This window comes from Poeciliopsis prolifica, unplaced genomic scaffold (genome assembly GCF_027474105.1).
Source record: "Poeciliopsis prolifica strain line A6 unplaced genomic scaffold, Auburn_PproV2 SCAFFOLD036, whole genome shotgun sequence".
NCBI lineage: Eukaryota > Metazoa > Chordata > Actinopteri > Cyprinodontiformes > Poeciliidae > Poeciliopsis > Poeciliopsis prolifica.
In genome coordinates, this window is record NW_026562411.1 from 1341935 (window position 1) to 1356737 (window position 14803).

The 14803-nt window shown below is 40.2% G+C and overlaps 1 long non-coding RNA gene across 1 annotated transcript; it reads right to left on the reverse strand.

Moving 5' to 3' along the window:
- Window positions 1-2274: 2274 nt before the first annotated feature.
- LOC129374460 (uncharacterized) lies at window positions 2275-6770 on the reverse strand. The gene is made up of 3 exons (XR_008607501.1): window positions 6700-6770; window positions 6274-6435; window positions 2275-2565 (listed from the first exon to the last, which is right to left on the reverse strand). It is a non-coding gene; the product is annotated as an uncharacterized LOC129374460 (long non-coding RNA).
- Between the last annotated feature and the right edge of the window lie 8033 nt (window positions 6771-14803).

The following is a 14803-nucleotide window of genomic DNA, read 5'->3' on the forward strand; positions in this document are numbered from 1 at the left end:
CTGCATAAACAACAAAGCTGAGCTTTTGTTTGAGTGTTTTATTCTTGGGATCTACCAGTATTGGAGTTGTTTGCTTCAAAATGTACCCAAAAATTTGAAATTGCTCATGGTCTTTAACCAAAGACATAAGAGAAATCCTTCAACCATTAAAATCCAAAACCACTCCATTTTTGTTTACATTTTGTGAAGAAAGGCAGATAAGCTAAGTGACTTTTTCAGAAGTTTTTGTGTTGTTTCCTTCAGTGGTTCTTGGTGCAGCTCCACCACAAAGAGGGGGTGGGGATAACAAGTTGCTCAAAGGATTTGGTTGGTCTGGAAGTGCAGCGTGAAAGAGCCACAGCAGATGAAAATGGAACAAATGTTACAATTTTGGTCGGCAATTAAACCAAGTCTACAGGACTACCAAGTGGGTAAACACCTTCTGTTTCTTTGGAGCTGGATTCAAAATTTCAAGGATCACAGCACATAGACGTATCCAGGACGTTTGCCACAACTGTCACATTCCTTGTTTCAAGGCACTACTGGACCACAGACTACATCAGAAGCATTTTTCCTGGGCTTAGAAGAAAAAATACTGGTCCGTTGCTCAGTGGTGTTATTAACACCCAACCAGCTGCTTCGATGCTGTGATTCATGCAAAAGGAGCCCAGACAAGTACTGGGAGCCGATACTGTGGATGAACCTCTCAGCAGGCACCACGTTTTTGTATTAAAAATGTTGTTTTTTAGAATTTAATTATTGAGGCGTATCGGGATAAATGTCACTTTGTCCAGATTTTACAGAGATGTCTGATGAGAAAAACAAAACAGGGAAACTGTACCCACTCTAAAATCTGTAATCTGACTTTAGGACTAGGCCGTATGGCAAGGGAGCTAAAAAAAACATAAAATTCTAGGTTTCGCGTTGACGTTGGGAAGGCTTGAGTCGTTTGTCAGGTTGGCACTTAAGCGCAGATAGACACACAGCACATAACTCCATGTCAGCAGTGGAAGTGTTTGTTTTGGATACTGTCCGTGTTTAATAGATGTGTCCAGCAGCCAGACTTTCTTCACAGTGACACATGACATGTGTTTGGCTGTGGCCCAATAAGTTTTGTTTTTGAAATTTCGTCAGTAAGAAGAGATGTGCTGATAGAAGCAACGCTGGTGTGTCCTTACACCAGCTGAAACTTAACTCCTCTAATAAAACCTGCCCATGTTTACAGGTGTAACCTCCAGACAATGGGAATATAAAGGCATCACTGGTATGCATACTGGAGCTGCTGGCAGAGTGGATGGACTCCGTCGTAACTCAGACTACAGGGTGGAAACCATGCAGGAATCTGAAGTCTGTAAACTGGCAGAGAAGGATGGCGGTGGTATACGGTTTAAGGGCAGCGCCCAGAGGAATCCAACAGTGACGGTCAGGAGAAGAATGCTGAGGTTGGTGCCAGGGAGCCTCAGTGGCGGCAAGTTTCCACACCGCAAGTCTGTGCAGGGATATCCGTGTGGATCAGGGTGACCTCGCCGTGACCTGCTTACTGATCATACATTGAACATTCAGTGGTATAATTAAGTCAGAAGGTCTGGTTTTTGCTTCTTCTGCTGAAAAGTTTCTATTTTCAGCTTGTTTGGACCTAGCTGACTGGGAACATCCATCTTTCTTCACACTCTGTGTTGATTAATAGTCATGATGGAGGTATTGAATCCTTCCCATTGTTCCAGCTGACAGCTCTCTTGTTGGAGCAACGTTTGCTGTCAGTCAGCAGCTGCAGCAGCTCAGTAAGGTTGGGGACCTCTCTTTAAACTGCGCACTTGTTTGCAGAATCACACTAATGCAAATTTGTTCCAAGAATGAAAATCTGAGGAAGATTTCCCTTTTCTTTCTTGATCATTGGCCGATTGTTATTTTTCCTCCACTTACTCTGAAACAGCATTTATTGGTGATTGAAAATCCAGTCTTATTTCCATCACTATATCAGAGAACAAGCAGATCCCAGTAACAACAACATTAGCTTGTTTCCACTAAAAGAACTTTCATTCTTGAATCACTTCAATTTGGGTGCCTTCAAACGTTTGTGCTTTGTTGAGAGGTGATGCCTGTTTCCAACAGTTTGGGGAACCAAGGACAGAGGGCGTTACACACAATGTGGTAGGAGAGCGTAGCAGAAAGATGGCGGAGCCGACTGAGCTCTGAATGGAATTGTTTATTTACATATTTAAACGTATTTCGAATAATGTATAAAAATTGGGGACAATTAATCTATTCAATGGTTGATTACCAAAATAAGTCAGTTGCAGCCCCAAAACAAGTAATGAAATTAATTTATGAACTTCACATAGATTATATTGGACCGAAAGTGAGTTCAGAGAGCTTCGGAGGTTTATTTCCATGAAACGCAGATCTTCCATTCATCTCCACCTTCCCTCCCAGGACTTACTCTTCGGCTAATGCCTCAATGATCTCCTCCGTCTTGTTTGGTTTATGGATGAGGAGTTTGTTTCCATGCTGGCTCACAGTTGTCCAACAGAGTCTCGTTCATGACCTCCTGCTTGGTTCTCTGCAGCTGCAGTCGTAGGAGTGATGCTGTGGAAGACAAAGACTTCAAGTAGGAGCGGATGTCCGACTTTCCTGATGGACAAACTGTTATCATGCAGTTTTTCCACAGATTTTAAGGACATTCTCACATGCTGGTGGAGTTTGCAACGATTATGATGTTTATGAGGATTCAACATGTGGCTGGAATACAAAAGAACTTGGACCGAAGTTCCAGGTTTTTGCCTCACTGTGGTTTTATCTGGTATCCAGCAGGCAGATTATATTACTAAACCTGCAGAAAAAAGGTGTAATTACAAGATAATTAGATGTATCATATCCTGACCATCCCACTGTGATGAGAGTTGAACCAGAGTGCAAACAGTTACGCAAGCTTTTTTGCCTCTTTTTACAACATTAATCATCTAATTGGAATAATGGTAACTTAAAACGACAAAATGTTTTCATGTGCTAGTGATGCAGAACCAAAGCAGGACAGTCGTCCTTCCATCCCTGAGAACGCCCTTGGACTCACACTGACGCTGTCCTTTTGGGACTTGGTTACCTCAGTGAAAGAGGTTAAAGTAACAGAAACTCAGTAATAAAAACATCCCACAGAGTCATTTTCAGCTCCTGTTCTATGGCTGAATTACCTGGAGATTTCCCTTTGTGATTTCAGCCGTTTCCTGCACAAAGATACTTATGCAACACACCCATGTTCACATAATGTTCTTCTGCTAGATTGCAGTATCATTGCTGTGCAATCTTCAATTACTAAATTCCCACAATGGACATAGAAATGAGTTTAAGGGAATATTTTTGCTTTCTTGCAGAAATATTCAATCTTGAATGAATATTTTATGAATACTTCTTGGATGAATATCAAGTCAAGCACTTGATATCAGACTTGACTACGATATCAAGCAGTCAAGTTTTCCTGTCCTCATGTTTTCCAGGCCTTTGATTGATTGGCATGGCAACACAATAGCACCAAGGAGGATATATTTATGACAAAGTTTACATCTTGTGTGTGATTTTATACAAGGAGTATAATTGAAGGAAGAGAAATTACTTTAACACTTGACAGACCGACAGCCTGAGCAGGGATTTAAAAGGTCTGTTGATCCCTGTGTGCCAATTGGACTTCTGATTCACAAACACAATATTTTTGGCAGCTTTCAGAAAGATAGGCCTGAAAAAGACATTTATAGCCAAGTAAGATATGCAATGGAAAGACGTCACATTATATACATGCAATCTGTCGTTCATTTGGCTCAGACAACCGAGAAAGGACTAGACAATGGTGCAGAAAATGTATCTTCGGAGGAAAAAAATTCTGATTTGTTTCATATTCTCTTTCACAAACCCGTTTCTTTCCTTAGCTGAAGAAACGTTGAAAGTCCAAGCTCTCCCTTTTCCCCCATTAGTTTATGTCTTTGTTGACAAAATCTGGTTTCTGCAGTGAAAGTAAAACAAAATGGAGTCTGGTGGTCTCTGAAGAGACGTACCTCCAGAGCAGTGCCATTTGGATGAAACAGCCATGAAAACTGTGACTTTTAGAACCGACACAACTATTCTGGCACAGAGAAGCGATCCTACATGTCTGACAAAATACAGCCTATTTCTGAGTATTGATTCACTTATCTAAACTTAACCCTACTCAGACAAATTTAGTTATACAGGTATTTCACTTTTCCAGTATTTCTGATTGCAAGATTTCTATAACAATGTATAAATAATAAATTACAGCACAAATACTTATCATGTAATGTTACATCATGAGATTGGTGGCATCTTTTTCCAACATAAATCAAGAGTGCGGAAAAGTCCTGTTTTGAACTTCCATAATCTTGACATTTGGAATATTCAGCTAAGATTTAGGAGACAGAAAGCCAGCTGCTGGTAAACCAGCAGAACTGTTTAGTCATGTTTATGAAAAAAGAAGAAGAGAATCCAATCAAAATCCCACAGCACAACAGACAGGACTCCAAACAGAGTCTGAAGTTGGCTACATGCCATGTGGCGTTCTTATTTCACTCAGCTGCAGGACAGGGATGACTGTTAAACCTGGAAACAAATCCCCATTAATGACGCACAAGAAGAGGTGTGTGGGTGAGGGACGAAAAGTCAAAGCTGGAAGAGTTCAAACAAGAGCTGGTGCAGCGGAAGAAAGTGTAGCTGAGACAATAAAAGGGTGAGTGGTGGAAGAATAAAAGGTTTTGGCCTGGAAACTCCAGCTTCCCTGCAAATCTTTAGTTTGGCCTCTTTGTGTGAGATGACTTCACGCAGCGCACCTGAATACACAGATTTACACACAAGTTTGGCTGCAGCTTCTGAAGCCGAGTCTCTGAGATCACGCACAGCTGCTGGGAATCAGCAGAACTCCCTGCGAAAAAAGGCCTCGAAACGCCAAATCGCTGTGTGATTCCTCGTCTCTACACGCTCTACTGCATTTCTCTGCTTTGATTTTACTGTAACAGATAACATTTCATTCAGATTACACCCTGAATCTTTTTCCACAAGAACTTACCTACAGAAAGCTTCACTTCGTTTTTAATATATCAAGTTTAAATTAATTTGACCAACAGTCTACAACAGATGAAGAAAGATGAATCTTTGTGTTTAGCAAGAGTAAAACAGATTTTTTTAACAGCACTAACAATCTAAAGAAGCATAAGCTTTCCCAAGCTAATGAACACAACTCCTTCCGTGACAGACTGTTGCATCATGGGAGCACAAAGGGGCGTTATCCCAGATCCTTCCATAGACATAAGTGGCTCTTTGGACCTTCCACAATGGTTCTTAATAATTATGGCTAAACGAGGATAAAGACCCAATTAATGTTTTTAACTATAAATATAGAAAAATTAAGGTTTTAGCTGTTTAAATGTTTTTTAAAAGAAATAATTACCTTAAATAACCACAACAATCATATTTATACTGAAAGATGCTAAAAGTACCTGCAATATTTAAGACCCAGTTTTGTTGAAAATATTGTTTTCATTGTTTTAAAATAAAGAAAAAAACATGTGGTTCCTGAAATTTCACATTTCCTAGGTTACTAACTGTGTCTTCTTTGAAAAGGTCAGGTAACATTTGTGGCTCCCACTGAGTCCAACTGAGTTTTAGTTAAGTGGACAGAGGACAAAAATGGTTCATTGGATTGTAAAAGTTGAAGACCCCTGCTCTAGAACAATTACTTACAGAACAAACTCAATGAAGTGTTTACATTCCTGTTGTTTTGCAAATTATCCATATTCCTATAAATTGCACGTTTATTAGAACCTGAGACTAGCTACTACTCATAATGCTACAGAAGCCAACTTCAATTTGTTCTTCCAAAGACACCAGAGCTAGATTTTATGCAGGAGAGCTAAATTATTAGCTACCTACACAATATATGGTTCAACCAAAACCACATATTGATTTTCTAACCTCAAATTAGAAAAAAAGATGTTTGGCTGAATTAGTGTAGCTGCTCAGAAAACTCACATTATGAGCCATAGGACTTAATGTTGCTGGTTTCTCCTAAATCAACCACATCTGAACCTTTAAGACATGAGTGTAGCAATTATTACCCGAAAGAAAAAACATTTACTGGCATATTACACTGTTTATTATTAGAAATGAAATACTTAGAAATATTTAGTTTGTAGTGCTTAGTTGGCTGTACTAACTAAGTGCAGCCACCTAAACTGCACTGGAGTTATACCTCCAAAATAACTCATTGGAGTTATTTTGATGTGTAATTGTACTCACAGTTTCCTCAGGAGATCTCATCCGTCATATCCAGTCAGTTTCAAACCTTAATGTCCAGGTAGATGAGCTTTAAGGTTCTGGTTCTGGTTCTCTAGCCTCGACTGGAAATAACTTGGGCCTCAGGGTTAGCAGAGACAGCTTGAGTGACGTCTCTTCAAAGCCCTATGTTAGATTTTACACAAATCCCAAATTAGTTCACAAAACAAATAACAAAAAGACAAGTAACATGACCCTTTCAGAAACTGCTTGCCTCTGACACACTGAAGCTAACAAAATAGTAAAAATGGACATCGCCTTCCTAACATCCACAGGCTCCATTAAACGCAAGTGACAGCACTAAACAATTTTCTTAATCTAATTTACAACAAATTACATCAGAGGTCCGACCATTAAAACAAGTTACTAACAGTTAAAACAAAAACTCACACTATGAAACTCTTTAACGAAGCGCCGCCATTCTTCCTTTCCGTTTCTTCACGTATCGAACTTACTCAAGGTTCCGCCCTGTCAAAACTTAGTCTATCCTGATTGGTCAACTGTTACTGACAGACGCCAGTTCGTCCAATAATATTACAGAAAAAAAATATCGGTCATGCGAAGTCTAAGGTACGTTCAAAATAGAGAAAATTACAGATATGACGTTTTCAGACGTGTCTATTTTATTACACATACATATATACACCCGAGGTCGTGGACATAAATACGCCTGAAGTAGTTCCCTACTTGTTGAGTGTCCAAATTTAGCTTCCTTCCGGAAATGGGCGGCCTTTATTTCCGCTTCTGAAAAGAAGCTGATATAATGGAGCTTAATATCTTGCTGAACTTTTTTTTTTATTAATTTAGCATTGTAGATGAATTAATTTAACTAATTAAATTAAGAAATTATTTCAAAAATGTTTTAATAATTATGGCTAATTATGATACTTTGTTGTCCATTCGTACAATAACTAAATTACCTATCATCAAGAGTTATGAGTTTCTGTTCTTGATTACCAATTAATATCTGTGATGCTATCCAGGTCTGCGAGAGCCACCATTATGACTGGGTTCTCATGTGCTTACTTCACCCAACGATCTTCTGATTAGTTTTCATGTATTTTTTTATTTTATTTTATTTTTTTTTTTTTTTTTTTTTTTTTTTTGCTTATATTTTGTCTTTTTCCAGCCTGAACAGCTTCAGAGATGATTCAGTTCATGTAGTTTATGCAACAAAACAATAATTTCACAACAAATGTTATCTCAAGGTACTTTACACGACAAGCCAATCAAGTTTATGTGCAGAAATCAATCAAATCATTGATTCAGATTCAATCACATACATCTCAGTTTGACTCGTAAAACAATGCACTGAAATTAATTTTATTGCACTGATTGCTACAAAGGTTCTTGTGTGTTGCATGAAGTCGCAGACTTTGCAGCAACTACTGCTCTAGGACAAGCATGTGTTGTCAACTTGGCAGCAATCCGAGCATGCAGGTGGTGACAGTAGAAAGGCAAACTCCATCTGAACCATAATTCTAGTGTGAGCTCAGCAGGAAATGAACAGTGATCTAGACTTTGTCCCTTTAAAAAACGTATGTAAGAGCTAACTTCCTCAGTTCATGTGAGATGTTATGGATGCATAACACTATCATCAACATATTTATTGCTAAACATGAAATGTAACAGAAATTAAATGGGAATAACATGTGCAAAGTGTTTCCACGCCAAAGGTTTAGCGCAATCCCAACCACAACCTGGCTTTTGGTCAGGATTTCTTGACCTGAACTTTGGTTCTGATTCCTGCAGAATCAGTGAGTGGAGGAAGCAACAGAGAATCCATACAGAGAACTACAGAAGATCGTTAAAGCCAGGCATGATAAAAAGCTCTCTGCTCTGGCTCTCTGCAGGTGGATGAATCCTCTTCTTCTTTACCTCCTCGGAGTCCCAGCATCCTACACCAATCACTTCTTGGATGTGTAAAATCCTGAAGCCATTCATTAAAACTACTAGTGCCTCGTTCATAAACAAACCCCGTTTCCCTCCCCTCGGCCGGACGTTTTCCACTGCCGAGATGGACGGTTGGATGGTTATAATGAGAGTTCCAGCGTCCAGCTATTTTTAAGGCAGGAGACAGACTGTTATTGAGCAGGAGGTAGCGAGGCCTTTGGGGACGGAGGATTATTCCATGGACCTGCAGGCTGCAGACTTTATGGGTCTGAAAATATCTGTCCTGCCACGCTCCTCCCGAGGCAATCACAAACTGCAGCCATCCAGAAACGAATGTGGGATCTGCTGAAACTGTCATTTCCACCCAATATCAACCCAAGTTCAGGTCAGAATCTTTGCTTTTCAATATGCAGCAGTTCTTTATAGGAGCTGCTGAATCTTTATCAGTCCATATCTCTAACAGTTCAGCTTCTTATTCCTCTCCAGTAGAGACAAGTAGTCTCTACAGTGGTAGAGAATAATGGGGGTCCTTAAATAAACAAATAAATACATTTATAGCAGCAGACGATAAAAGTCCCAAACGTAACCTGACCTGGATTCATATGGGCCAGTAAAGCAATGCTGACTACTTTATTGTAAAAATTTGTATCAAATGTTCAGTTTCTGGCTGTACGGTGGAGCAGTTGGTAGCATTGCTGCCCTGTAGCCAGAAGGTTCAAATCCGACCCTGAGGTCTTTCTGCGTGGAGCTCCCACATGCTCTGGGGTACAACACATACTCCAGACACACTCAATGCAGACATCCTTCAGATTCTCAACAGAACATTTTAAATCACATTGAACTGTTTTGTATCCGACACCAAGCCAATAAAGTGGAGAGTCAGCACAACTTTTTGCCTGACTCACTTGCTAGTATGAAGGAATTTCTCACAAAAATTGTTGGCAATTAGCAGGTATGATGGGTTATGAAATCTCAACCGTCCGAGGACAGTGTGCGCACAGTCCGCACAACGTGTCCAGTTTGCCTGAGCGTGTGCTGTCCTGGCAACCACTCCAGTGTTTAATCCAGCTTTTGACTGATGACCATTGGTACCAGACTCATGTGACCCTTCAAGGACAAGCAGGTAAAGACGATGGATGAATGATCAGTTTTGTCACCAGTCAGTTTGGTCCTCAGTAAGAAAAGATACAACAAAAGTTGGAGTTGAAACTTCGTAGTGTGAACCTGTAACTATTTTATAGATCCCTGTTCCTCTCACCTAATCCAGGAAAGGAAAACAGACGGTCAAGTTAGTGCTTTAGCTTTGTGACTTTAGTTGGGCTGGAAAATCCACAGATCTGGATTGTTGAAGTTGAGTTGGAGTGATTTACTGAACTTTGACTGGATCCGGGTGATCTCTCGGGTGTTTGTTCTTTCATTCTTCCAGCAGAGTTTGTTGCTCTTGCTCTGAATAGGTGGCATGTTCCTGTAAAGCTTGGCCTACCTTCTTGGAAGTCCTTCTCGTCTTCAGCAGATCCTGGTTTCTCTGGTTTCTGAGGCTGTCTGGATGAAACTGATGCAGGCTGCAGCTCTTCTTTCTGCTCCTCGTTTATAGGAGCCAGTCTGTGGATCAGATAGATGGCTTGACTTCAGCCGGACTATCTCACACCTTCACTGTGCATTAATCATGTGACTGTGCTGAAATTTGCTGATAGTTTGGGAAAAACACAGTAAAAGTCTCCTTTTGTTATCAAGGTTTTGACTTTAGCCTCTTTCTAAGGAGATAATCTCCATCTCATCATGCTGCACAAAAATGTACAAAGTTTTCAAAGCACAACATCTGTGTGGTGTGTTGGTGACAGACAAAGGCCATGACCTAGACGGGATAACTCAAAGGGTTTCTTCTAAAGTTCCATCACTGCAGCTGTATAATGCCTCCTTTCTTTGCCCTTCCTTTTGGCATTTTAAATCCTTCAATAAAAACGATGACCGCCTGATTCTGGCCGGACTCATGTGTGCTTTGGCACAACCAAACACACCAGTGGACCACAGAGTAATAGTAATAAAAAAAATCACATCCTGATGAGTCATGTGTGCATTTTGTGCTGGAAGAGGAAACAAATAAACCAAAGCAGAGTCAGGATCCATCCTTCACCCTTTACTCAATCTGCTGGACTCAGCAACAGGTCCTTTGGTTTGTTTGATTCCTCCTGTAAACAACATGACGGTACAGTTACACATCCGGACTATTACCTTGGAAGGTAATCAGCAGGCTGATTAGAGAGGCGTTCGCTGGGTTTGTATATGGAGCAGATAATGGAAACAAACCAGGGTCGACCCGTTGACCCTGAGATCTGTTTGGCATTTAAAGTTACAACCAGTGAAATCCAGCTGAAGAATGTTCCGATACAGCAGCAGAGCAAAGGAACAATGTCATCCAATTTATTGCAGTGACTTAATTCAAAAAGTGAAACTTTTTGTCACAGACTGGTAGATTTAGCTTGGTGAATTAAACCTCAAAAACAAACAAAACCAGCATGGAGACCCACCGGTGGTTCTGTTGAGGAAACCCAGGTTGCTTTGACCATCAGCTCACCTGCAGTATTGGTTCTGTTTTTCCTTTTCACAACAGCCAATAGATTCTCTGTTTACAGGTGTTACCATGGTGACTGAAGCAGGTATAAATACTTTAGGCAAAGCGGGCCGGTACCATGTCATGCTTAAAGGTGAACCTCCAGGTTTTCCTCTGGGCGTCGACCTCGTCCTGCTCCAGATCCAACATGCTAACAACAGAGCTAATTTTTTGTTTAGCAACTTAGCATGTTTGCTAACTTTGAAATGTTTACCACATTTAGCTTTCATCGTTATAATTTCATCATGGATGTTAATTATAACGTCAAAAACAAACCGATGCCAAAGCGTTGCAGTCTTTCAAGGGCAGACACCATTTGAATTGATGTTAGCGCTTTAGCGTTAGCTTCTGTTAAATACTGTGTTGAGTTTTAGCATTAGTAAGCACATATAACTATTTAGTTAGCTGTTCCCATTACTGTAAAAAACCAAAACTGTAACAGAAAATTTAACTTATGTTCATTAAATATTTGTATTTCCTCCTTCCCTTTTTTACGTTTACACCGTGAACATCATGATAAATGGTCCGCCTGCAGTAAAACTCCCATCAGACAGACGTAACTTCTCCTGCATGTGTGCAACAGATCTGGCTTGATGCTCAGAGCCGAGCTGATGGAGACCCTTACATCACCTGGAAGTGAGTTTTGATGAAGCTGTTTAACGATTTCATAATTTCATAAACAGACAAGATAATCCTTTGCAGCGCGAGGCAATCAGCCACAGCAGACCGGCGAGCAAGAGGAATGTCAGACAAACACAGGTGGTTTCCACCCGAGCTTCCAGCTGCTGCTGCTGCTGCTGCTGCTGCTCAGCTTTCAGCACCAAAACCTCTCTGCGATCAGGACATGTGATTATTTTATGAGATGGGATTATTTTTGGTGTGAGGCGATAAAGTTTCAGCAAAAAAATCCATGAAATTTCTCTCTTCTTTGTTGGAAACAGCACTGCACTGATGATTGGGGGGGTGCTGTAAAACAAACAGCTCAATAAATCACTCAGCACTCCAAGTGTTATTCCAGAAAATAATACTACAGCTACTCAATTAGGACCTAAAACAAAACAATTTCCCCCTGAAACAGGAGACGCATTTATTTACAGGTTGCTGTGGAAACGCAGGATCCGGTCTCCTGGAGGCAGGAAGCCCTGTGACACGAAGTGGCGACTGCGTGTTGTTGTTGGTAATCAGTCAGCTAATCAAAACAAGTTATTAATTTGGTAAAACAATATGTTTCCTGCTGCGTGTTTTCAGAGGTGGAAATCCGAGCTCCGCCTCCTCTCTGTGATGGGTTTCACAGAGGCTGGAATATCCTGACAACACCTGGTTCCTTCCTGGGAAAGCATTCAAGGAACCCTGAAAACTCTCCGGGGTCACATGGGACTGGGTTTAACGTTTCTGTGACTGGAGCACAAATCAAAACAAAGACTCTCACTCCTGTTTAGAGGTTTGAGTCCAGAGATCATACAGTGTAAATGGAGCTTCATGAAAGACTGGAAGTCAATTCAAATTGATAAAATAGTCCCCGAGCATGGATGCTAAGCTAATCACAGAGCTTAGAAGCTCGTATGAATGTAAACTTTTACGGAGGAACAGAAAGTTTTCCATGGACCTCCATCTTTTTTCTAGACCCGTTTATTCAGGCTGCAGGAATTTGGGATAAATTTCAATTTAAGGAGCATTTCCAGGAAAGGCCACAGATTTACTGCATTTATCTGGCAGAAATTTACCCCAGAGAACATTCGGGTTCCCGTTTGTGCAGGTACGCAATCAAAAAAAGTACAGCATATTTAATTAGCAAGCCAAAAGCTCAGCCACAAACTGAAACTATATCTGCTATGTGAATATTTAGCTCCAAAAAATGTTGCTAGCAAGCTAAATATTTAGTTTGCAAATATTCAGCTTGTTCTCTGCAAGTTGAATATTTGAAACTGTTACATTTATGAGTGAGTGAATAACTTTGGGGGAATTACTTTGAAAAATTAACCCCATTTTTTTCTTATGATGTTGCAACTTAATAAATGTCATGCTGTTTCCAACAGCCTTCCTGGGAGGTAAAACTTTTCATTTTGCCTGTATTAAAACCAGACTGGTTCAACACCGAGAACTGATTGCTGTTATTTATGAATCCCCTCATAAACATACACCCAACATCATATTGGCTGGGTGTGTTTGGTTTGCTTAGCAGTAAAATAGCATGTGCATCCAACAAGCATTGCACACATGAAACATTTTTTCCTAAAAACGTCTTGCTGTAAACATTCATAGATGTGTGGGCTTTGTGTTATTTTTAAATCGGTTGTGGTTAAAACTGTTTTTTTTTATTATTTTTTTTGCAGATGCAATTACATCTGCTGGTGCACATCCACGCTGAGTAGATTAATGAGCTCTACAGGAATACCAGGACAGCTGCAGCCGGCTCTGTTTCATTGTTTCATGCCAGATGAGAAACACAAACCTGGAGGATTAACTCGTGATTTCAATGTACAGTTCATGACAGGAACTTAATGATCCTTAAAGCTCCATGTGGTCAGATTCTATATATTAATCAAATAACGTTTTTAATTGTCTAGAATAACTTAGAAACTACATTTCTAGGAGAAATAATGAGAGACGAACCTGTTTTTCTGCTCCAGGTTCATTAGGGGTTTAAGGTGGATTGAGATCTATAATGAGTTCACGTTGGAAACTGCTGAAGATAATTAGTGATTCTTTTAAAATTTTACATTCCTGCCTGCAGCGAAACAGAAAACTGTTCCCTTCCCTGATGCTGGTCAGCAGCTGCAGCAGCAGGCAATAAACTCTGACTCTGCAGAATGCTGATGTTAGATAATCAGCCATTCACTCAAACCGGTCAAAATAACTGATCCAAACCGACGAGGTGGATTTTGTTCCTAGCTGCTGATGCCTGAAGGGACTGCTGCAGTTCCACAATGGAAAAGTTGCACAATATGTGGAATAAATAATAACAATAAAAAATATCAACCAATTCCAGAAACAGGTGCACAAAGCAAAGAGCAACAAGCCCATTGGTCAAAGCTAGCACATCATTTGTGAAAAACTGTCTAAATATATTAAGTAGGGTTTTATCTTTATGTTTTTGTGGGTATTTTGACTTTTACATGAAAATGTATTAAGTTCTCAAATATTTTGCTATCTCAGTACTGCCCTCTGTAGGTCGGCGATGGCTAAGCAGCTGAATTCTTGTATTGGTTGCAGGTTCATCCTGACCACACCCCCTTTAACCCTTTCCTCTCATCTCCACAGATGACCCCGCCCCTATGCCCCCGTAGTCCCGCCCACTTTGTTGTAATTTGTCTAAAATTTGTTAAACGTAGTTACACTTTAACTTTAGCTTTTAATTGTATTTTTTTAAGTTGCAGCATGTAACTTTTATTTAAAAAATCATCTTTGTTCAAACTGTCACTGTGATGTAAGAGTCTGTTATGAGACCAATTGTGAAATAAAAAAATCAAGCTCCTCTGCTTTCTCCCAGTGCTAACTAGAAACAACCAATAAGAGCCAGGAGGCGGGTCTTATCGCTGTCAATCATCCTAATTTCCTCCTTCCTTTTCCAGTTACTTTCTGTTATGTTACAGTTAGCACAGCCTGTTAGCATAGTCACAGATGACGGCGGATAAATAAGTTGTTTCTCAACCATTAGCACATTTAGCAGTGTACATGATTGACAGCACTAAGACCCGCCTCCTGGCACTGATTCATTGTTTTTGGTGCATTTCTTCAGACAGCAACAGCAGTTCGGAGAGAAGATTGATCTTCTCACAGATTACTGTCTCATATCACTCTGAAAACATAGCGACAGTTTTAACAAATAAGTAAAGAATATATTTTCTGACAGTTACATACTGCAGGGTCACCATCAACATTAACCGCAAGTAACTGACTTTGGAAATAAAGCCCAAACTTCACTAGAACATGATGATTTGGATGCGTTCCCAAAAGCTGTTATCAGGTCCCCAGTTTTCACACAGGCGA